The sequence below is a fragment of the Eleutherodactylus coqui genome, chromosome 5 (assembly GCF_035609145.1).
Source record: "Eleutherodactylus coqui strain aEleCoq1 chromosome 5, aEleCoq1.hap1, whole genome shotgun sequence".
NCBI classification, from domain to species: Eukaryota; Metazoa; Chordata; class Amphibia; order Anura; family Eleutherodactylidae; genus Eleutherodactylus; species Eleutherodactylus coqui.
The window spans coordinates 227,789,564-227,815,632 of NC_089841.1; the positions used below are offsets into that span (position 1 = coordinate 227,789,564).

At 45.9% G+C, this 26,069-nt stretch overlaps 1 protein-coding gene across 1 annotated transcript in view; it reads left to right on the forward strand.

Annotated features, from left to right (window-relative positions):
- Positions 1 to 909: 909 nt before the first annotated feature.
- Positions 910 to 26,069, forward strand: part of LINGO2 (leucine rich repeat and Ig domain containing 2) — a 411,926-nt gene continuing 386,766 nt past the window's right edge. Inside the window, exon 1 of the mRNA XM_066604290.1 lies at positions 910 to 972. The gene's annotated coding sequence lies outside the window, so the exon portion shown is untranslated. The remainder of the gene's footprint in view (positions 973 to 26,069) is intronic.

A 26,069-nucleotide genomic window follows, 5' to 3' on the forward strand; every position in this document is an offset into this window, starting at 1 on the left:
CGGAGGTCAGCATCAAAAACAAAGTTCTATCCTGTCTCAAGGGGATGTGTCTAGACTCCAGTGTTAGATATATGTGTGTGTGTGTATATATATGTATGTGTATGTGTATATATGTATATATGTATATAAAATATCTCAATTAGGACCTTAGAAGGGGGAATGGAGAGAGGGGGCACCCAGGATGCCGCAGGAGCTCTGCAATGGTGTGCTGATTAAACTGCCTGGATATCCGGTTTCATTCTAAAAAGTGGATCTATGTATCAAAACCTGTAGGAAGGCACAGAATTTTGCTCAGATTACTGAATCATTAAGTCGCTATTGCATTTGTTTAAAAGATCATCTAAAAGATTGTACCTGGGGTCTTCGGCACCAGTGTAGTGCTGTAAAACAAGTTGCATGAAGAAAATGCAAATGGCTTAAAAGAATTTAACCCTTTCCAATCCAATTTGTATCCTGGTTTTCCTAGGGGGCTTACTCTTTTTCTGCCGCTATACAACAACGCTATCTGCTGGCTAAAGCGAGTACTGCATGAGGTGACACATTGGATAGGCTCTGACAGCAGAGAGGCTGGCAATATACAGTAAGAGAACTCCTGATGGGCGTCTTCCAACAGCAGAGCTGTACAGCCCTAAATCATAATGTCTTCAGACGTCAGACAGTGGGTTGGAAAGGGTTAAAATACATAAGAGGATCAACAAATGATTAAAAAATATAAAAACTCTTGTATATAGAAATTAAACTTAAATGTTCTTTATACTATTTGCCTGGATGCTGTGTCCCTGTGTTTCTAGCAGCTGTATAACTAATTCTTACAGAGTTCTACATTAATATTTATTTTTTGTGGTTCTATATTACCAGGCTTAAAAGGTACAGTGCCCGGGTCTCTAACTGCCCTGCTTAGTAGCTACAACGGGTTAGAAGAAAGATTGGACCTTGGAAGTGTTGGCACAGGAGCAGCAGGGGATTGATAAGGTGAGTTTATGCATTTTGCTATTTTATAGTATTGCGTGTATTTTATATTATTGAACGCCATTTGTGAAATACATAGGCCTGGACAATCCTTTAACCCTGTGACCACTAGTATGAGCACCTTTCCAAACAAATCCTCATATTAACCTCCTCGACACCTAAGTGTATAAAGGCAATGCAGTGTAAGATTTTCATCACTAATTTCACACCTTGGCAGGATGAAATCCAGGACACCTCTGACAATATCCACATGTAACTTGGCAACATCAAGGGTGGAAGCTACCCTACTAAGAGCTCCTGCCTACGGCCGGTTATCTGCTGCGGAATCCGCAGCACATAGCACCCATAGCATGCTATGGGAAATCTATTCTTCCTTCACACTAGCGGAAACCAATTGCGGTTTCCGCAAGTGCAGGAAAAATCGCAGCATGTTTTAGTTTTCCCCGGATTCCGCACGGATGACTTCCAATAAAGTCAATGGAAGCTGTCTGATCTGACGCCCTTCTGAAATTACAGCGGGAAAGGCAGTTGTGTTTATTAAAAAAAAACAAACTGTACTGCGCATGTCTGATGGCTTGCCATCCGCGGCCCATCCGCAGTACAGATAAAAACGAAAGTGACAAGGCAGATGCGGACGCAGCTCCTCGGGCAGGATTCCGCATGCAGAATCCGTCTCGGATGTGTGCAGGAACAATAGCCCTTAGAATGACTTGGGTAGTAAGATATTTACACTTTAAATACCAGATTGAGTTGAAATATGTTTTCGTATCAGTATGGGCCGCTTAGTGAAGATATTTTTTATGAGTAATAAATTATGCGATAAGTGTACACACATTTTTAGCATACATATATTAGACTTTTTTTAATGTAATCTACTGTGAGGTATAGTTTGCTTGGTTTATTCACATGCAATGCTCACATAAAATATAAGGCTCATAGACCATAGATTCAAGGAACTAGTACTGCTATTAACAGTCGTTAGATTTTTTAAAGGGAACCTGTCATGTACTTCAGGCCTTCTTTACATGGGTGACACTGAATCACTGCGAGAAAATTGCAGTGATATCACATTGCTGATCCGTTCAATATCGCTGCGTCTTCTCGTGGCAATAAGAGAAAAATGATTTTGTAGCGCTCCAAAGTCACGTGACTAACACCCCAAACGCGAGGATTTTTGGGAGAGAGCTCGAAATATAAGCTCACCCTGAAAATAAGCCCTAACCTCAGAAATATATCTATCTCTATCCCTAGAAGCGCTGCCCTGGGCTCTCCTGCAGCTTCTTCCTGGTCCCCGTACTGGCCGTCTTCATCACTTCTGGCTGGGGATTGAAAAATCCCCACCTCCTGGAAACACTGGCTGTGATTGACTTATGCTTAGCCAATCAGGGCCAGAGTTTGATGAATGGCTGTGATTGGTTCATCAAGCACTGGCTGTGATTGGCTAAGCGTCAGCCAATCAGAGGCATTGATTCCAGGAGGCGGGGATTTTTAATTTATCAGCCAGAAGAGATGACAGATCAGTGCCGGGGACCCGGGGAGAAGATGCAGCTAGGCTGGCACTGCTTCTAAGGTGATGTATACTGTTTTTTTGTTTATTTTTTTTCTGCAGCTAGGGCTTAGATTATGGCTTTGACAATAGGATTTTCTACTGTCAAAGTTGCACCGCACGAAAGCACCATAGGGGAACATGGGCTACAAAACCTTGCAGGTCGCGTGCATATTGTGGGACCTGCAAGGTTTTTGTCAGGATTTTGCAAGCTACATAACTTTGCATGTGTGAAGAAACTATAGGAAAGCATAGGCTCTACATACATGCGATTTGTAGCAACGCGCGACCTTGTCGCCCGTGTGAAGGAGGCCTTATGCTACGCTCACTAACGGCAGAATAAAGTAGTCTGAGGCACACTGATTTCAGCAATCTGTCACTTATAGGGTAATGCAGTGCAAGAGACGACTCCAGTTTATTCATAAGACAGCTTTAGCGCTACCCTTATACCCTGATTGGCAGTTCTCTCAATGTAAATATAAAACTTAACAGTCAATCATGGTGGATGAGTGGGGCTAACATCCCCTCATGAATAAATGGGCTCTGGAGCAGAGTACGCGTCATACCTGACAGCTATTTCTTACAGCTGACCATCTGCAACAACCCCAGTCAAAGCTAGTTATCAGGGTCAGAATGTGGTGAAAAAAATGTAAAAAAATTTAAGTTATTTTTTTTTAATTGGAAAACACAATAAAAACAATATAAATTTGGTGTTGCTGTAATATGGTCTATAATTAAAATGATCATATTTTTATTGCACTTTGAACGCTAAAAATGCAAGATCCTTCCCTTAAAAAAAACAAAAAAAACACAATTGTATTTTTTTTTATTTCACCCAACCTCATACATTGTATGGCACCTTAATGCTACTATTGAAAATAAACTTGTCTCACAAAAACAAGCCCTCATACGACTCTGTTACAGAAATAGTTATAGCTCTTGGAACGTGGAGATGAAAAAACAAAGTAGCTAGTCATTAAGGGGTCAAAGAAAGTTAAAAATCCGGAAATATACTTAATAAGAAACCAAATACAAGAACAAGGAGACGGAATTATCAGAAGCAATGTCAGGGAACATAATTTTACTTAAAGAGTAGTAGATGCTCGGAGCCAACTTCCAGCAGACATGGTTGGAAAACAGCAACAATGAATGCACTTAAGCTGCCTGGATAAGCATATATTTATCCTAAGAGAAGAATAAAAATTAGAAGGGCAGACTAGGTGGACCGGGTCATCTTTTTAGAGGTCAATCTTGTAGTTTTCGGGAAAAAAAAAATCTTAAGTGGCTTGTCTGGTTTAGAACACCTATCAATGGGAATGTTGAGCCAATTAACTTGGGGTCTGTCGTTCATATTTGCCATAAGAAATCTACAAAGATCTGCTACTTAATGTGCAGCGTGGTGGCACTACAGAGAAAGGGAACACTTGGAGACTACAGTTTATCACTGAAGGTCCCAGCAGAGAGTCATCATGGTCACTTTATCATCCTGGGACTCTTCTAATAAAAAAAGGATTTCCTAAAGCAGACAACCCCTTCTGCTTATTTCCCATCCATGCTTTCTTAATATATATGTCTGCTGAACACCAGAATGGCAACATTTATCTCAAAGTAATCATACCTGATGTAAGTCAAGGCAACTTCACATTTCACCAGCTCAGCACTAGCAATGAATGTAGCCCATTGAACTGATGAAGGTGCCCTTCACACTTTTACTGTCTCTGTATAATGCAGAAGTAGACAATTTAAGTCAAAACTTCACCGAAATAACAAGGCCTTGACGAAATGCTGCATATGGACAGACTGTGTCAATAAAAATGCCACTGCCTGTTTACAGCACTAACTTCTTTTTACTTGTTATCCGGCTTGTTGTGTTGCGCTAACTTGTTTTTATTGCATGTATAAAGTATGCTTGGCCTTTTTGGCTCTACTTTCTTTTGTTCTTGGTCTATCTCTATTTTATGAACCTGGGATTTCTATGGGCAAATTATTAATAATATTTCAAAGAGTATTGCAAAGGCCGAAATATAAAAAAAAGTCGAATCCTTCGCATATTACCAAGGATGCCAAGCAGCTAATTGTATTCTTCAGGGTTTCAATAAGAGCAGCGTAGTACAGCCTCTTTATCATGTTCCATTTTCCTTGCAGTTTTACGCTCCAGTCCTTATGATTACTACCAACTCCTCCATCACCTTTATTACTCCTCTTTTCTTTTTACTTTATCAGTTCTTGCACACAAAACACCTCATTACTGAGTTCAGTACACTTCCTAAATTTCTTAAGGTCACAAAACCTTTCCCAAAGTGTTCTTCTGTTCTGTTATAGTTCAGGTGCTTGAACATAATTTCCTTTTGCATTTTAAGGGTTTTTCATTAATAACTTGAAATATTACAGTTTTTAACAGTATCTTCTCTTAGGTCTAGCATATAGAAAAGGCCAAAACAAGTGTGTTCACCATTTCAAAAGATTTAGGGATCAATGTGATCATAAATCAAGTGCTTGAACATCATTTCCTTTGTGCTTCAAGTTTTTTATTTCATAAGTAACTTGAAAAAGTGCAGTTTTTGGCCGCGGTCAGACGGGTGTTTTCTCACGCGATTTGCGCATGCGATCTGCACATATTTAGAACCATTGCTTCACAATGGGATCGGTCACATGGCCGCTTTTTATGCGGATGTCCAATAAATTATAGGACACGAGGAATCGCAGATCGCGCCGATCTGCGATTCCTTGTGTTCTATATATGCGCTCAACGGGGCCAGTGGCAGCAGCGCCGACCCCATTGAGAACATATACTACAAAGATCATTTGTTACGGCACTCTGCCCCCCGAGCGCCAGTTGGGGTGCCCTGATCTCCTGCACCCCACTGTCCCTGCCTACTTGCCTCGGCCCTGGCTAACCCCAGGCGGACAACTGGGCGGCAGTCCCTGCACTGGCTAGGGACCTGGCGACTGCCTAGATGGAACTACTAACAGGGGACAGAGTGCCGACAGAAGAGGCAGGTGTAACAGACCAACAAAACTACTAGGTGAATCAAGGCTGGAGGTGTAGCTCTCAGGCAAACGAAAAGATACTGACAAGCAACTAGGACAGACTAGAATAGACCTGACTAGAGGCTAGCAGAACCAATAACTGGCAGTGAGTTCAGGTCACTGCCAGCCTTTTAACTAAAAGCCTCCGCCCCGGGGCGGAGAGTGGGAGGAGCCGACTCTCCCACTGTTGCATAAGGGAGGTGGATGAGAGCGGGCGGCACCCTACGGGCGGACACGCCCACGCCGCAGCACGCTGGCTGCTCCATGCTGCTGCACGCTGGCTGCTCCACGCCGCCGAGAGATCCCTGACAGCACCGCTCCGGGACGCCGAAGCCGACCTCGGAGTGGCGCGCGTCGGCCGCGGGACCCAGCGCCGCCCTGCATGGTAACATTACCCCCCCTCTGACGGGGGACCTCCGGGCCCCCGGAAACTCGACCAGGCTTATCTGGAAAACGACGGTGGAACCGCCGTACCAACACGGGAGCATGAACATCACATGTGGCCACCCAGGAATGATCTTCTGGTGGAAAACCCTTCCAGGCCACCAAGTCTTGTAGGATTACTCGACACCGACGAGAGTCCAGTATCTCCTGGACCTCGTATTCGACTTCATCCCGGACCAGGGTGGGCGGAGGGGGACCGGAGGTGGGTATCACCGAAGGGACAAAAGGTTTCAGCAGCGACTTATGGAATACCCTGTGAACCCTCCATGTGGCTGGCAACCCCAGCTCGTAGGCGAGTGGGTTCACCACACGTGTGATGGCAAACGGCCCCACGTAACGTGGCGCCAGCTTCAAGGACGGGACCCGCAATTTGAGATTTTTCGAAGACAGGTATACCTTCTGTCCCACCCTGTAAGGTTCAGACACAGACAAACTCTTCCCACTGCGCAACTGCATACGGGCCCCCGCTGCCTCCAAGTTTCTCTGCATCTCTTTCCATACTCCCCGAAGCGTATCTGTGGCGTCATCAGCTGCCGGACAGAGCGACGGAGTAGGGATTGCTGTAAGGAAGCGAGGATGCTGACCGTATACACTAAAAAATGGAGACACCCCAGTAGAAGAACAAAGGCGGTTGTTTAGTGCAAACTCTGCCAACGGCAGGAACTCTGCCCACTGGTAAGCCTTTTCGCTAGCAAACAACCGTAAATATTGCACTAAGTCTTGGTTCTTCCGCTCAGTCTGACCATTAGTCTGCGGGTGGAACGCTGACGAGAAGGAAAGCGACGTTCCCAGGTTTCTGCAGAAGGCACGCCAAAACTGCGACACAAACTGAACCCCGCGATCAGATACAATATTTTGGGGAACCCCATGTAGGCGAATTATTTCCTTTACAAAAATCGTGGCGAATTCTTTTGCCGAGGGTAGCTTTTTTAACGCCACAAAATGTGCCATCTTTGAGAACCGGTCGACCACCACTAAGATAGTGGTGCACTTCTGGGATTCTGGTAGGTCAGTGATGAAATCTACTGATAAGTGAGACCAGGGACTGGAAGGAACCGGTAGTGGTCTCAGAGGACCCTCCGGAGGACGCCGCCGAGTCTTATTGAGAGCACAGACCGAGCAACCCCTCACAAAGTTGCGGATCTCCTGAGACATGCCTGGCCACCAGAAGTATCGGGAGCAAAGCTCCAGGGTCCCCTGGAACCCTGGATGCCCGGCGAGAGCCGACGAGTGGGACTCATCCATGACTCTAGGGCGTAGGGTCTCTGGCACAAACCATCTGCCCTCCGGCACCCCTGACGGAGCGTCCTGCTGAGCATCCTGTAGTTGAGGGACGAAGTTAGACTCTAACGCTGCCACCACCACGCCGGGGGCTAAGATATTCTCGGGAGTCATGGTCCCACTGTCTGGTACCCCAAAACTCCGTGACAGGGCGTCCGCCTTCACGTTCTTCTCTCCGGGGATATATGTCACGACGAAGTTAAACCTGGCGAAGAACAACGCCCACCTGGCTTGACGAGCAGTGAGTCTTTTCGCATTGGCGAGATATACCAGATTCTTGTGATCAGTATATACGGTAATTGGGTGTCTAGCACCCTCAAGATGGTGTCGCCACTCTTCCAGAGCCCATTTGATAGCCAACAATTCACGGTTACCCACGTCGTAGTTGCGCTCTGCTGAATGGAACTTTCGCGAAAAGAACGCACATGGGCTATAGCCAGACCTCCCACTGACTTCCTGCGACAATACTGCTCCTGTCCCCACTTCCGACGCGTCTACCTCAATAAAAAAGGGTAGTCGTGCGTCCGGCTGTATTAGCATCGGGGCAGTCGTGAATGCCTTTTTTAGACGGCTAAAGGCCTCAAGGGCTGCAGGCGACCATTTACCCAAGTCAGCCCCCTTCTTAGTCAGGTCGGTCAGAGGTTGAGCAATAACTGAGTAATTTCTAATGAATTTGCGGTAGAAATTTGCAAAACCTAAGAACCGCTGGAGAGCCTTGAGGTTGTCGGGTCTGACCCATTGGGAGATTGCTGCTACTTTATCAGACTCCATCTGAATCTCTGTGGGTGAGATTACATAACCCAGGAAGGATACTTGTTTAGAGCCAAATGTACATTTCTCTAATTTGACAAAAAGTTGATACTCGCGCAAACGGATCAGGACCAACCTCAGGTGCCGCACATGTGAGTCCCAGTCAGGTGAGTACACCAGGATGTCGTCCAGATAGATGACCAGAAATACCCCCAGGAAGTCGTGGAAGACCGCGTTCATAAAACCCTGAAACACAGCGGGGGCATTACAGAGTCCAAAAGGCATGACCAGACATTCAAAATGTCCTAACGGGGTGTTGAACGCTGTCTTCCATTCATCTCCCTCTCTGATGCGAATTAAATTGTAAGCCCCCCTTAAGTCCAGTTTGGAGAACCAGTGAGCCCCTACCACCTGATTCAGCAAGTCAGGAATTAGGGGCAAGGAGCACTGGTTCTTCACAGTGATTTTATTCAAGGCCCGATAATCCACACAAGGCCTTAGTGTCCCGTCCTTCTTCTCTACAAAGAAGAGACCTGCCCCGGCAGGGGACCTGGACGGCCGGATATGTCGGTTGGCCAGAGCTTCCGAGACATAGGACTTGAGGGCTTCATGCTCACGACCTGACAGATTGAAAATGGCTCCCTTAGGGATGGGACCGTCGGGAATCAGGTCGATACCACAGTCCCACTCCCTATGAGGAGGCAGGGCCTTAGACAGTTGTTTGGAGAATACATCCTGAAAGTCTGACAAATACTCCGGAATGAGCACCGAATCTGCGGAGCACACAGCTATGGTAGACAGGTGATTGTGACACGATGACCCCCAATGAGTCAATTCCCGGGTGGACCAATCAAATTGGGGGTTGTGCAGTGCCAACCAGGGCATACCAAGCACCACATCAACCGACATTTTTTCCATAACCAAGAAAGACAGTTCTTCCGAGTGGAGGACCCCCACCGTGAACTGTAACCTTGGGGTCCTCCATCGTACCAAGCCTGTAGAGAGAGGGGTAGCATCAATGCTGGTAAAATGAATTGGCGTCTTCAACGCCACAAATTCCGCCATCAGAGAACGGACAAAACCCAGACTTATCAAGTTAGCGGCTGCTCCGGAATCAATAAACGCCCGCCCTGATCGGGAAAAATCCCAGAATCTTACATGACACGGTACCAAAAGTTTAGGAAGTACCTGAAGTCCTAGGCGATCCTCCCTGCAATCGCCTAGGACTCGGAGTTTTCCGCCGGTTCCGGCTGCGGGCGTTGAGACCTCAGTGGGCAGGTTATCACCCGATGTCCAGCTTTCCCGCAGCAGAGGCAGAGGCGATGCAACAAACGGATCCGGCGTCGCTCTTTGGGGTCCAGCGGGTCCACCTCCATCGGCTCGGGCGCAGAGACTGGTAAGGAGGAGGAGGGACCAGGGCCACTGACCTCCCTGACTCTACGGGTCTGCCTGTCCTGCTTCCTAGACCTGAGCCTCCTATCTGCTCTCACCGCTAGCTCCATAGCCTCCCTTAAGGACCCGGGAACGGGATGGGAAATTAACTGGTCTTTAACTGCGTCCGAGAGGCCCTGCAGAAAAACGTCCTTCAGCGCGCTATCGTTCCATGTCGTATCCCCCGCATAGCGTCTGAAGTTGGAGCAATAATCCTCCACACACGACGACCCCTGCCGCAGCGCCAACAACCGTGAAACCGCCAACCCCGCTCGGTCCGGTTCGTCGAAGATACCCGCGAGTTCCTGAAAAAAGGAGTCCACGGACTGCAGGCAGGAGGAACCCTCGGGGATGGAGAAAGCCCATGTCTGGGCCGAGCCCCGCAGCAGGGACATTATCAGCCCGACCCTCTGAGCCTCCGACCCGGAAGAACGGGGACGCATGCGAAAAAACAGGCGACACACCTGTCGGAAGACAAAAAACTTGTTCCTCTCCCCAGAAAACACCTCGGGAAGAGGGCACTTGGGTTCGGGGCTGGTGGAGGCGTCCGACCCCTGCGACACCCCCCGCTGCTCCTGGGCCACCATGCGGGCGGATAAATCCTGGATCACAGGCACCAGGGCCTGCAGCTGGTTCGTGAGGGAACTGATCGCCTCCATGACAAACGGTTTTAAAGGGCCAGTTGTTATGTTACGGCACTCTGCCCCCCGAGCGCCAGTTGGGGTGCCCTGATCTCCTGCACCCCACTGTCCCTGCCTACTTGCCTCGGCCCTGGCTAACCCCAGGCGGACAACTGGGCGGCAGTCCCTGCACTGGCTAGGGACCTGGCGACTGCCTAGATGGAACTACTAACAGGGGACAGAGTGCCGACAGAAGAGGCAGGTGTAACAGACCAACAAAACTACTAGGTGAATCAAGGCTGGAGGTGTAGCTCTCAGGCAAACGAAAAGATACTGACAAGCAACTAGGACAGACTAGAATAGACCTGACTAGAGGCTAGCAGAACCAATAACTGGCAGTGAGTTCAGGTCACTGCCAGCCTTTTAACTAAAAGCCTCCGCCCCGGGGCGGAGAGTGGGAGGAGCCGACTCTCCCACTGTTGCATAAGGGAGGTGGATGAGAGCGGGCGGCACCCTACGGGCGGACACGCCCACGCCGCAGCACGCTGGCTGCTCCACGCTGCTGCACGCTGGCTGCTCCACGCCGCCGAGAGATCCCTGACAGCACCGCTCCGGGACGCCGAAGCCGACCTCGGAGTGGCGCGCGCCGGCCGCGGGACCCAGCGCCGCCCTGCATGGTAACATCATTCTCCTCTGCCACAGCTGTAACAGCTGTGGCAGAGAAGAATGATGTTTGCCCATTGAATTTAATGGAGCCGGCAATACAGCCGGCTCCATTGAAAGCAATGCGCTGCCGGAGAGCGCGGGATGCATTTTCGGGAAGGGCTTAAAAATATAAGCCCTTTCCTGAAAATCATCCTAAAATGTGTAAAAATAAAAAAAATAGATATACTCACCTTGTCCCTGCAGCCGGAGTTCAGCCGTGGCCGCCGGCAGTTCTCCTGAACTGCTCTGTGTAGTATTCAGCAGCCGGGGATTTAAAATCCCCGCCTGCTGAATGGGCTGCCTCTAATTGGTCACAGCCCTCACCAATCAGAGGCAGCTCTCACTCACCCATTCATGAATTCATGAATGGGTGAGTGAGTGCTGCCTCTGATTGGCTCAGCGCAAGGACCAATCAGGGGCAGCTCTCAGCTATTGAATGACATTGAATAATTCAATGTTGGAATAGTAATGAGTATCATAATGTCAATATTGCATATATATTTCTGTCAAAATGCTTTTATTTTTTTTAATTCAACTTCTAAGGGGAAGGGAATCGGGGGAAGGTAGAAGGGGGTACAGAGGAATGGGGGTAGGCATTGAGATTCTAGGTTAGACTCTTACTCAAGGAAAGGGGATTTGGCTAGACACACTATTAGGTTGCTAGCGATTTCCAGTTTAAGAGGCCTAGAGATTAGTCCTAACAATAAAGGTGGATGTTGAATTATTTCTATTGACCACAGCCTATGGGTCGAGAACAAATCTGCCAAGGTTTCCTAATGGTATTGAATATCCCATGTGTTCTTGAAGCCCAGTTTCATAGTTTTTCAAATCTACAGATTTCATTCACCTTGGCTATCCATTGGGTGGTGGTGGGTACAGTGGATTGAAGCCCAAAAAGGGGAATGAAAGATTTAGCTGCCATTATGTTTTCACCATTTTAAAACAATTTGGGGATTAATGCCATCTAAGTTCAGGAGCTTGAATGTCATTTTCTTTGCATTTGAAGTTTTTTTTTAACTAACTTTAAATAGTGCTGTTTTTAACAGTATCTTCTCCAATGTCTGGCATATAGAAAAGGCCAAAACAAGTGTTTTCACCATTTTAAAGGATTCGGGGATCAATGCCATCTTAGGTCACATTATTGCTTAAGGAAACCTGGATCATTATTGTTATTTAAATGAAGATTTTTTTCCTTGGCTTCTTATATGCTGCACTGCTGTGCGGTAGTAAAATCCGTCTAATGCTACGGGGTGTTTATGGCACAGAAAAAACAAGCTTAGGCATGTCTTCTAGTTAATTCTATTTAGTTAATCTACAGTGTGCTGTGCTTTTTGCCTGAAAGCTTCAGGGTGCTTGAAACTTCATATGAAATAAACTAAAATTTAATTCTACAAATTATGACAAAAGCTTCTATTTTGCTCTTTTTTAAGAAAAAACTTTAAGCAAAATTCAAGCTAGCGCTTCATCTCTCAGCATGTTTCTTCTCTAGTCCTGACACCTTCTGCAAATCATATGAAACAGTTGGCTTCTATTCACAGAAATGCAGAAGAGACCAAAAGAGGTACAGTATTGCTTTCCTTTTTTCTTTCTTTGAGCATGATTTTTTTTCTACCTTTTCATTTAGCTTGCCAAAATAATAACATTTGAATCTTCTTTTTATTAATCTTCGAATGGAATTTGTTAATATTTTGTTGCTACCTAGACGGAAAATGTAGTGAAACTACATCTTCCTGTGTAAATTCAGCCCGTAACCATGTCTGCTGCTACGAATGCTCTTTATGTATTTCAAAGTAACAAAATATCTCCATATCATATTAGCAACAATATTGGAATGAACTAGGAGACCGCTACAAATCTTTGTAGTCCTGGCTGTTCTGTTTATATCACTTCAAGGGGTTTTCTGATATACATGCATTGGGGGAAGAAATGGGTATTAAAAAAAAACCCCAAACCTCCTCTACTGTTGTGCCGCTCGCCCACCGCCAGCTCCATTCCTCCAGTGCTTTGTTTGGTTGATGTTCAGCAGTGACCACTGCAGCCAATAGGAGGGATGGCATGAGTGATGCCCCATAAACCTCCTGGGACTTCTACATTAGGAGTACACATAATAGGTTTACGGGACATCACCAGGCCAGAAGACCTGGTGACATTACCTGTCAGAGGCACAGGGGCCCAAAAATATATAAAAAATTAAGTCACACACACCCTTGAATCTTCCTGTTGATGACATAAAGCTACTGCCAACCCATTATCTCTTCCACTCCCTCAATGGGCTGGAGATTGTGCAAACCCCGAGACATGACTATTACTGTATAGTAGGCACAATCTCCAGACTCTCCTGTGTCTTTATCCTGGCCTTAGACCTGCATTTGTGGCTCTTTACAATCTCACTTAAATTTTGGAATAATCTAACTAAAACATCTGGTAGACGTCATCTGGCCATCTGGTTATCTCCCTCTGTGATGCCTCAGCAAGACATTAGGAGACATATTTTTCCCAAAGGTGCTGCCTAAAGACATTAATGTCTACAGCCAACATGGCAGACAGAATTAAGATTATTTTTTTCTAAAAACAAGTTACAGGTAACATGATGGAGAACGGAGGAACACTTTATATAATGAGTCAAGTTACTTGTCAGTGGTAATGATGCTGTATGTCTGCTGGAGAGTTAAAGTGGGTTGTCTCATTATAGACAATGCCTTTCAGTACGCAATGCTCGAAGCTAACAGCTGATCATCCCAAGTCATGCTTTCGACTTCTCCGGCAAACGCTTTATTTTGCCAGAGGATGCCTTGGCCAGCCAGGTATTTACCCTTCAGGTGAATGACTATTCTGTAATACAAAAGTGGTTCAAAGTTTCCCGTAATGGAAGCCACTTTTACACAGTAGCTCCTGTTTTGGCTTATAGAGGGTGTTCCCAAGGAAGGTATCCTCTCTCAGATGTTCATATGCCAAAATATGACATACAAAGTCATTCCTGTGCTTTTATACAGGAACAAGCATTGCTGACTGAATGTAGCCGTAGGGGCCGGGGATCATTCTGGACTGCTTGCCTCCATTCACAGTAAGCGGGCAGTTCATAAGTGAAGGATTGCCTGTTTACACGAAACGATATGTTGTTTAGGTCTCTGCATGCAGAAACCAAATGACGAATGAGAAGCGAATGAGTTCTTGTTCATCGTTTAGTCGCAGCTAGCATTCACACTGAGCTATAATCATTCAGATTCTCCCTGGCTCACGGAAATCCAAATAACCGATCCACATAGAAGCAGCTTTAGAATACTTTTTAGCTAAGGTATCTTTTGGGTGAAAATCCTCTTTAATGGATTCCCCCTGCTGCTATTATATTCAATTGTCTAAGGCCGACTTCATATGGGCATGAGCGTATTTATATGCGTATATACACTGCGTATTAGTGCAATGGGTGTTGTGTTTCTGAGCGTGTGCGTGCCCTACATATTTGCGCATGCGAAAAAAAACACAAGCATGCTGCCATTGATTTCAATGGGCAATCACGTTTAATTAGTTTAATATGAGCTATTCTCGTGCACAATACTCACAAAAGTAGAACATGCTGTTTGATTTTTTTTTGGGGGGGGGGGGTTGAGCAAACAAAAGGCGAGCGCAAAATACTCATGTGACGAACCCATTGAAACCAATAGGTTCCATTGATTGCGTGTAACGCGCAAATTTTGTAGTGAAAATTCGTTACTGTAAATAAGCTTTAAGACACTTTATTAGTTCAAATACAGGTTTATTAAAAAAAAAAAAAGCAAGTATGATATTGTCTCTAGCTCGCCAGTGAAACAATGCTGTTTTGTGCTGTAAACTGATTTCCTCTTCTGCTGTCAGCTTCGACCATTTCCAGGCAGAGAAAACGGCTTTAAAACAGAATTTTAAAAAAAGTGAAAAAAGTAAACATTGTTACTCCGGAAAATGATATTATGTCCTTTGTTGTCCCAAAGGCAATAGACAAGTGCAATACAAGTGAGATGAGAAAATGACAAAATGGTTGATAAAAGAAAGCTGTTTGTCATTGCCATCATCTGACAATGTGGAAATGTGCGCACAAATTGGTTAAAGACATGGAATGTTTTGCAGATGTCTCTCAATACTCTTCAATTCCATTTTGCTGAGTAGACATCTTCAGCATAGAAATATTGAGTCATACCTACTAAATGTGATTGCATGTTCAAAGAAAGATCCACCTGGTATATATACTGCATCAAGCCATATGTTACCATTCGGACAGTCCTCCAAGGGGTTTTAAAGACTTAAAGGGAGGTAGGGATATATATCCAACTGCCGCCAACGTAGTTTTACCTCCCTTTAAGTTACTAAAACCCCTTGGAGGACTGTCGGAACAGTAGCATATGGCTTGATTAAATATATATACTAGGTGGATCTTTTACTACTCTGGTCTTCCTGGTTCAGGCCAGCTTCTACTTGGAAGCCCACATGACCTCTTTACAGCAGGATGTCATCAGGACAGAAGACCTGGTGATGTCACGGGTCAAATGCCTTGGCACCACTGTAAGTGTAGGACTTAAATATAATTTAGGGCAGGGGACCTAAATCTGCAATAAGTCAGACAACCATTCAACCGTCTACTATCCAATAAACGTATCACACCTGCCTATTCAAATCCCAATTACATGACCAGTCCTCTGTTCCCTGCCATTAATGTATCAGCTTTATGTCAATTGTCATAAAACAGTTTTTCTTGCTCATAGCCAATCACAGCACAGTTGTCATTTGAGGAGCAGAATATGAAATAAAAGCTGCTCTATGATTGCTTGCTTTGGGCAAAAAAGACAGTTCCTTATGGCAGTTGACATAAATCTTCCCCATTAACTGCAGGACACAGAGCATTGTCAGAATAATTGACATGTGACCTGGAGACAAGAAGAAAAGTGCAACAAGAAAAACTGGAGAGCTTCCTTAAAGGGGTTGTCCCGCACCGAAACGTTTTTTTTTTTTTTCAATAGCCCCCCCGTTCGGCGCGAGACAAACCCGATGCATGTGTTGGAAAAAAAAAACCGGATAGTACTTACCCGAATCCCCGCGCTTCGGTGACTTCTTACTTACCTTGCGAAGATGGCCGCCGGGATCTTCACCCTCGGTGGACCGCAGGTCTTCTGTGCGGTCCATTGCCGATTCCAGCCTCCTGATTGGCTGGAATCGGCACACGTGACGGGGCGGAGCTATGAGGAGCAGCTCTCCAGCACAAGCGGCCCCATTCAGAAGGGAGAAGACCGGACTGCGCAAGCGCGTCTAATCGGGCGATTAGACGCTGAAAATTAGACGGCACCATGGAGACAGGGACGCCAGCAACGGAGCAGGTAAGTGAATAACTTCTGTATGGCTCATAATTAATGCACGATGTATATTACAAAGTGCATTAATATGGCCATACAGAAGTGTATACCCCCACAATGTTTCGCGGGACAACCCCTTTAAGTCCCAGGCATGGAACCCACACTAAAATGGAGAATGCTACAATTTTCTTTCCGCTTGCGGAAGCTGCAATTCAAATCCACATCTGTGCACGGAGCTGCGGAAGCCCATGTTTTGTATGGGCGTGTTTTACAGTGAATCATCCGCGCAGGTGCCGATCACGCATTCCGCAATTCCGCAGGTGGCCAAAGACTAGCTGATTCTCGTCTGTATGAATGGGTGATGTCATCACTGGCTCTTTAGTTCTCATGCAGCCTGTTTAGATAGGCAGACTTATCGTTGACTCGTTTAACGAGAATCTTTCAGTATTTTTTAGTCTTTCACATTAGCGGATGTGAAAGACTGAACAAGTGCTCTTTAAACGCAACGGGAAGTGAATGAGCCAACGATGGTTTTTATGCGTACATAAAATGAACGACCAGTGAGAAGCTGAGATGTGTGCATCACAGTCCAACATAGAGACTAAGACCCCATTTACACTGATAGATGATTGCTCAAAAATGGCTCAAACGACAGTTTGAGTGACAGTTTTGAGCGATCATCTTTGCATAGTCTATAGTAGTAAAGGTAGCTACTAAAGAGCTATGCAGGCGGAGCCGGACACTGCCGCTATCACTCGGCAAACAATACAGCTGTTTTGCATAAGCAAACAGCTGCATTGTTCTCTGCTCTTACAGCTGTGAACTACCAGTGGGACACGAGCTGAAAGAATCTTAATAGCGCTGCCGACTGTGATGATGACCTGCACCGCTGATGAGAGTTCATCGCTCAATTCTAGAAAACTAGAACAGAGCGAGGAACGAATCGTGCATGAAAACTGTGCGATGTCTGTGCATTTAGACCCAACGGTTATCGCTCCAAAGATGGCTTTGAGCGAATTGTTCATGGACAACTATGCTCCGTACCGGACAGCATAGTTGCGCATGCAGCAGTCTGAAACCGCCCTAACACTCGGAATTGTGTTATGAAAGGGAGGACTTAATGACTGCTTGATTTCTGAGGCCAGCGGCATTATTATATTGTGTGCAAAATGTGAACACCCCAACGCATCCACTGTAGAAGGGCGGCTTCAGACGGGTTCAATGGGTTCATTCTCATTTCTGTATTTTGCACACAAATGCAAAAATATCGGACCTGCTCTATTTTTGGCAGTATGTGCGCACCAAGGGCCCCATAGAAGTCTATAGAAGGTGCACTAATGCACACTCACTCCATTGGCTTATGTGCAGATGTGAAGATACAAATCGTATTAGTATGTAAAAACAGAAATGATCACAACTTCTTATATATTGTGTGAAAGGAAAGCACTAGAAATGAGTGTGTTTTTATATAAAACCCCTATAAGCCCCTCATCTATAGGAGAGTAATTGTAAAGAATGTAACCACCAAGGTCCATAGACTTCCACTCCACATGTTTTTTTCATGATACTCTTAATACATTATATACTTCATAGTTTGTGCAATGTTATATACAAACTACGTCATAAAACATTAAAACCTGCCCAGAATTTTGCTGAACTACTGTGTATGCAGTACAAACGGCAAAGTTAACTTCATCTACTGCCAAAGTGATCAGAATAACAGTAATGGAGATTTAAGATGCATGAATCCTACGAGACAAGAGGAAATAACACAAAAATGTGCCAAAGTTATTAAAATGCGCTATTTTTTTGACACTTCATTGAGAAAATGACACATCTTCCTTCTGCGTTTCATTGATGCATTTTGCAACTTCCCTTAGCGAAGCCCTTTTACCAGACACTTCTCCAAACTATCGGGAGAGGTGTAAAAAGTGTCAAAAACACTGAATTGTTTTGCATCAGAATTGTGGTGGGTTTTACTTGTTACATGGAGTTAGACCTGCACAGAGCGCGGTCTAATGAATCTGCCAGGCGTTCGTCGCAGTGTGTCCGTACGGCTGGGTTGACACTGGGCGGAATTGTCGCATTATCCTGGGATAAAGCAGCAGAGAGGACGAGATTTGCGAAACTCTGGTCCCCCGCTGCGGCCAAGCCGCTCTGATACGGATGTGCTGCGCGGAATTCAAAGCCGTGGCATGTCAATTATATCACCATTTCTGCTGCGGCCACTTCTCCTTTCTATGGCGAAGAGCTGGTCGTGGTGGAATTAGCCGCTTGAAAACCTGCGCCAAAACCCGTGAAAATTTTGCAGAATTTCCGTGCGGTCCCGCTGCAGACATTACGTCGTATTTCCGCCCTGTGTGACCGCAGCCTAAGGCCTCATGTCCACGCGGAAAATCAGGCCCGCTACGGATTCTCCATGGAGAATCCGCAGCGGGTCCCTCCTGCCCCGCGGACATGAGCGCTGAAATCAGAATATACTCACTTGCTGCGGGCTGTGCGTCTTCCCTTCTTCCCAACCGGATTTTCTTTTTGGTCCGGCGGATGTGCTCGGCACGCCGGCTGCATGCCCCGCGCATGCGCCGGGCCGAAGCAAGAAGATCCGGCCGGGAAGAAGGGAAGACGCACAGCCCGCAGCAAGTGAGTATATTCTGATTTTAGGTCTCCCGTGGATCCGGACGGCTTTCATAGGCTTCAATAGAAGCCTGCGCGGGAGACCCGCACCAAATGGAGCATGGTCCGGATTTTTTCCTGCACGTGGATCCGCGTCTGCAGGGAAAAATGACATCCGCAGGTATTTAACTACCTGCGGGTGTCTAATGCATCCCTATCCGCGTGCAGAAAAAACGCTGTGGATTTTAAATCCCAATTTGTAAGTGGACATGAGGCCTACATGGGCGCGTTCGCATGCAGGGTCAGTTCACACTCTTTCCGTGGAATTGAATGGCTATTAAATCTTACCAAGGGCCAGCTGTCGTCTTCTGCGTTTTGCGCAGTGTCACACCCTTCCCCTTGCGTATTTGCGCACCTCAAATTAAGCTTCAATGGGACTCAGAAAACACAAAAGATAAAGCAGATCCTATATATATATATTTTTTTTGCACACACACTAGATGAGCGCCAAATGCGCAAATACGGTTTTCTGAAGCCGCCCTTATACAGTAGATGCGTTGGGGTGTTCACATTTTGCAAACTACGACAAATGTAACGATGTAATAATCCCGCTAGCCTGGGAGATCAAGCAGTCGATGGCCTCATTAAGTCCTCCCTTTCATACGAACACAATTACGAGTGTTAGGTGGAAGTCGCTCCGCGTTGCACTGTGAACTTTAATGCATACATCTCCGCTTGCTATATGTAAATGACAAGGAAATCAAACAACCATAATCAAAGGGAGCAGCAAGGAAAATGTGATGTACTTAGGCAGGATGGGAGCGTTATGAGCCAGATCTCCGAATAAACGGATAACCCTTCCTTCTTGCGCCGCACTTATTATTGGGCTCGCTACGTTGAAGTACTCGGCTCATTTTCTTATCTCCCTTTACATCAGAACTCGACTTGCAGATTGTCGTCCCTATTTGATCTTGTGGAAGGATTTGATGTGGGAATGATAATTGCCTGGGTTTGCTGGGAAAGGCTTCTTACGGTATATTCACCCGGTCACATCAGAGGAGGAAGAGAATATGGGGAGAGAGGAGTAGAAGCTCGAACTCATCTGTCTCAGTTTATGAGAAGGGAATCGAAGTACCTCTGTCACAAATTAAGTACCGTGATCCTCTGTACGAAGAGGACTGTATGTAGTGTCCGTACCGCCATCAACATGACATGGCAGAGAAAATACAGGCTCTGTAAAAACCACTGACAAGGGTAGACAGAGTGACTACTTGGATACTGTGTCCAGTTCTGGCACCCCAATGTAGACCAACTGGAGCAAGTTCAGAGAAGAGTTACCAAGATGGTGAGCGGTCTGCAAATCATGTCCTATGAGGAACGGTTAAAGGATCTGGGAAGGTTGCAAAAAAGAAGTCTGAGAGGAGACTTAATAGCTGTCTACAAATATCTGGAGGGCTGTCACAGCACAGAGGGATCAGCCCTATTCTCATCTGTACAAGGAAAGACTAGAAGCAATGGGATGAAACTGAAAGAGAGGAACACAGATTAGATATTAGACAGTGAGGGTGATCAATGAGTGGAACAGATTACCACGGGAGGTGGTGAGTTCTCCTTCAATGGAAGTGTTCAAACAAAGGTTGGACAAATCTGGGATGATTTAGTGATTCTGCATTGTACAGGGGGTTGGACCCGATGACCCTGGAGGTCCCTTCCAACTCTACCATTCTATAATTCGAAGACACAGGAGGACTTTAAAGCTCCTACCTTGACGGCTTCAGACGAGCGGAAGCGCAAGAACGTTGTTGCGCACATTTCAGCACATTTTACTGTACTTTCTGCACTGCGGGGCCCGTTCACATCAGCGCTGTGATTTAAAAGGCTGTGCAGCCTCATTAGTCCTCGGTGTTATTGATTTTCTTTATTGCGCAGTTCATTGAGCAACCTTGCCAGAATTGGGTGCACCCCCATTGACTCCCATAGTGCCTCAGGTGCGCAAATGAGGACAAATATAGAACATGTCTGGGTTTTTTTGGCGTGCGTGAAAGGCGTGCGCAAAAGTGAAGGTGTAAAGGAACTGATTGAAAACAATGGGTTCTATTCTAGGGCTTCTGTAAGCTAACTTAGGCATAGACACAATAGCGTGACGTAATAGCGCTGTGAAAGACAATTACATGGCGTATCCGCAGATTTTACTGTGCTGTTCTGTACTGCCAGGCCCGTTTGCATCGGCACAGGACACACGCCATGATTGAACTGGCTGTGCACTGTAATTAGTCCCGGTGTTATTGGTTAATGCAGCAAAATCACGTTGTTAAGTGCGCAATTTTGTGAGCATAGGCACATCTGCATAGACTCCCATGCTGCCCTGGGTGTGCAAATGTACACAAAAATAGAGCGTCGCGTATATTTTTGTACGAAAAGGAAGCACTAACATGCAGAATGCGAGGGAACCTATTGAAATTAATGGGCTCTATTCTCTGTGTGTTGTGCAAGCAAGTTTGTACATGCGCCAAAGAGCAAAACCGCTCATCTGCAGAAGCCCTCAGGGCGGTTTCACAGGAGCCTATGCTCAAAAATGTTCGCTGCAGCATACTTGTTCATGAACGCAATTTAAAGAGGTAGATTTGCGAGCGAGAATGCGCATAGTACTTTGCGCACGCAGGGCCAGTTTACACGCGCGTGACACACTTTTCCGTGGAATAAAAGGCTAATTAGCCTAATAAGGTCCAAATACGTTTTTTTTCCCCTGCATTTTGTGCGGTGTTTTACACTTCGCATTACGTATTCGTGCAGCTCTTATAGACCTTTATGGGACCTTTACTGATCAAGTCCTAATTTTTACCGCACGCGTGAAACACACATGAGAGTGAGGCCATTGAAATCAATGGGTTCTATTCTGTGTTTAGCGCACAAATATTTTACACACGCAAATACGCCCGTGTGAAGAAGCACTAAAGCACCTCTGTTGCCCTCCCATATTAGTCATTTTTAGATTACTCCAAAAAGATATGAAATGTAGCCCTTCTGCCTCCTTCACACAACTACATGCGCCGTATAATCACATGAAGGAATCCGCGATCGAGTCCTGAACTTTAGCCATGCATTTTCAGCCATTCACACAGGCGGCTGCTGCGTATCAACAAAAAAAATACGCAGAAGCGCTGAAAACCATCGGTCGCTGTAAAATGCTCAGAATGACCAATGATGCTTAAATCGGTACAGCTGCCTTCTTTTCCCAGTGTTGTACGCCGGGTAACTCCCTCCCTTCTCTTTTTTTCAGCTTCTTTCGAAGTTTATGGGAGCTTCCTGCGCATTTCAGCAAAAGGTTTTGCCCTATCTCTTCACACGGGGTATAAAACCGGTTGTGTGTGTTTTTTTTTCTGACACAATTTTTTTATGCACCCAAAAATCTTTAATCTGAATGAATATATTGGAATCCGATGCTTAAGATGGTCGCGATTTTTGCGCAATTTTTATTTTTGCCTACATAGCTAAATAGCTGCGTAAATACGGCTGCGTGATAAGGCCGAAGCGCCTTATTTATAAGGATGTGCAGCCCAATTAGTCCCTGGTGTGATCAATTTCCTGAGCAGTTCATTGCGCAATTTTGCAGACATCGGGTATACATTTTCGGTTTTGTTTTGCACGCGAAAGTGAGACTGAACCCATGGAAAACAACTTCGGGCTTCTTGATTACAATGGGCTCATTCTCATAAGCGTATTTTGTGAGGACATTTCGTGCTCGCGGAAATAAGTAGGGCCTGCTCTATTTTCCTGCATTTTTTGCAGCACAGGCTCCCAAAGAAGTCTATGGGAGGTGTACAAATATGCAACGGGATGCCTGAAACACTGCGCAAAATCACAAAAAACCTACAAACCTGACCTCATTAGGCTAATCTCGGAATGGCTGTGTCATGCATGCGTGTGAATTGGCTCAAAGTACGTGCGGACACGTGCGCAAATGTATCTCATCCACACTCGTCCATGCACATATAAGTATGTGCGTTCGGTCGTGGGAAGAAGCTCTTATTTTCACGTAATTGCGCTTTAAATTTTTCTGTAAAACATCCTGATCATCAAGAATATTTAGCGTTTCCTGCACATTGTTGGGTTTTCGGTTTCAGCTTGGAGTACATCTGTGATATTATTTTTATAGAATGCAAAATCAGCGCACTCTCCATTATTGATTTTTTTTCCTGTTTAGATGCACAGTGGAGATCAAATAGTTACCTTTTAGATGAAAAGCGAGTTTTTATGTTGAAATTCAGCATTTCGGCAATCAATATGCATTTGTATATGAAACATGTATATGCACAGAAGGCCTTATGTAGGAACAGGACTTTGTTCTTGCACAGCAGCCAAACCAGTTGATCCGCCAGAGAGCCTGGCGGGGTTTGTTTGGAGGTGATGTATATTTTAATGATGCTCTTATCTGGGATCTCTCATTGAATAAATGCAAGTCCTGTGATCCCAGAGGTCAGTAATGGAGAACGGACAATACCGCAGAGAACTTACACTCTCTGTAATTAGGAAGAAGTGAATAACATCATTTTTCTGGTCATCTGGAGACATATTTGGGAAATGTCACGTTCTCATGAGACTGATGTGTATTCAAGGTGCTTCCCGTTAAATACAGGGACTATAGAACTCGTATAGATCAATACTTCCTATCGCCTATAACTGCTCATTCATCATGTGCTCGGCCCCGTCTGCAATAAAACAGATATATAGTGTAGATAAAAGATCTTGCAGTGCTCCTGAAAAGTAATTGCCCCCTTTTCCAGGTGCCCCTTACTATTATGTATTCTTAGGCCGCCTGCACACGAGCGTTCCGGATTCCACTTGCGGATTTTCACGCGCGTATGGTACCTAAATGTGCTTGCGGATAGGTGCGGATGCGTGAAAAATCACGCGCGGATATACGCGGATGTGTTGCGGAAAAAAATGCGCAGAAAAATCCGGAAGACACCCTTATTGTAAACCCAACCCCTAGAGAACTGCCCATTCCCTGGAAAACAGCTTAAAAACCAACACCCAGATTCTGTTTTGTGCGAGCACCGTTAAATTATTCTGGCAACATGCTTTCACCCGGTGAGCAGATGTCTTTGTGGGCATGGTTGATCCATGTCACTTTTTTCGGACGTACTGCGGTAACGGAGGAGGAAGAGACCCCAGGAAAAAAAGGAGGTACTGGGTGCACCCTGGCTGGTGTCTGCTGGCTGCTCTCTGGTAGATAAGGGGACTGAAAGGACAGATCTGCAGTTGAAATGTGCCTGTGAAGCTCTGCTTGGTGCTGGGACGCCTCCTACCATGCCTACTTCCTGTAGTCATAGCAACCAGTGACTCCATCCGCAGCTGCACTCCGGATGTACTGCGTGAAAAAACGCACCCATTCACTTGTATTGGAGGCTTCACGCGCATGATCCGACCAAAATTAGAACAGGTCGCAGATTTTTTCACTCGCGTGAAAAAACGCGATACACATCCGTCCGTCTGGGGACAACTGCGGATCCTCATAGGAGTATATTGGCTGCGGTCTGGGGCGGATTATGTGCCTAAAATCACGCGCTTGAAATTCTGCTCGTGTGCAGGCACCCTAAGTGTCAAGAAAGAAAAAATCAAAAGTCTAGAAGGAGTTGTCAGAGTGGAATGAAACTTTCTCTGTGTGATATAAGTGAGGGATTACAATATCAGGGAAATGTTTTTGCTGAAAACAGAACACTTGAATGGGGGCTTTAGTACCCTGTTGTACCACCTCTAGCTTGGATACAAGATGTGATACAGGCAGGCATAGCAGCTCTAGTACCCTGGTATACCATGTCTAGCTTGGATACAAGATGTGATATGAGCGGGCATGGAGGCTCTGGTATCCTGTTGTACTGCCTCTAGCTTGGATACAAGATGTGATACAGGTAGGCATGGAGGCTCTACTATCCTGTTGTGCCACCTTTAACTTGGATACAAGATGTGATACAGGCGGGCATGGAGGCTCAAGAACCTTGTTGTACCACCTCTAGCTTGGATACAAGCTGCAATACAGGTGGGCATGGAGGCTCTAGTACCCTGTTGTACTACCTCTAGCTTCAATAGAAAATGTGATATGAGCGGGCATGGAGGCATACAAGTTCCATATAGTGTCCTGAGGCATATAAGTCCACATTTGCTGTAATGGAGCCTCTAGATCATGCAAACCCGTAGTCTGTCGAAGATGGTCCCATACATGTTCTATTGGTGATAAATTTGGCCACCAAGAAGGCCACAGAAGTGTGGCAAGGTCGTGGAGACATTGCTGTGACACTCTTGCTGTGTGCAGGCGGGCATTGTACTGCTTGAAAATGCCTCTTGGAAGCCACCATGAGAGGAACACATGTGGCTGCAGGGTGATCTGAACATATCCTCGCTGACCTGTTTTACCCTCCCTCATACCACTTCTATAGGTGTCTGACTTTCGTATGCAGTTCCCCCAGACCATCACACCAGCAATGGGGACAATGTGCCACTCAACAGCAAAGGCAGGATTGAGGAGCTTACCCCTAGGTTTCCAGACATCAACACAGCTGTCATCAGCGCCAAATCTAAAAAAGGATTTGTCACTGAAAACAACCCGATTCCACTCTATAGCAGTCCAGTTTTGTTCATGAAACTTCTGCAAAAGGAGTCGACAGTGGGTGGGTATCAAAGGCTGTACAAATAATGGGGGCCGTGACAACAATGTGCCTAAAAATAATTCTGACAGAAAAAGGAACCTATAACAATAGTGCTACCTGTCTCTGGATGAAGGATAACTAAATATTTGTAGCTGCTAGCACTTGTGGGATGATCCGATGGCCTTCTCTACTGCTGGCCTGTCAAGCACATCGTGCGCCCGGTCAGCTTGTGTGCATGCCCTGATGCATGAACTGGTCCCAACATCTCCTAACATTCAGATCAGAATGGCCCACGTGGTGGGCACTTTATCAATAAGACCATCCAGCTTCTTGCATTCCAATAATGCGCCCCCTTTAAAGCTCTTAACTGGGCGAAATCTAAACTATTGCATCATAGAGGTGTCTTGTGGTCAACAAGCTCTGCACAAGTGGAACAAGAGGTTACTACACACAAGGAGCCCCTAAGAGCCTTTTTATAGGCTAAGGCCTCATGTCCACGGGGACAGATCCGCAGCGGATCTCCCGCACGCATGATCCGCACCCTTTAGGGATGCATTGGACACTCGCAGGTAATTTAATGCCTGCGGATGTCATTTTCCCCCGAGGCGCTGATTGTATGTGTGGGGAAAACACCGCAGCAAGCTCCATTTTAGTGCGGGTCTTCTGCAGGCTTCTATTGAAGCCTACGGAAGCCGTCCAGATATGCTGCACACCC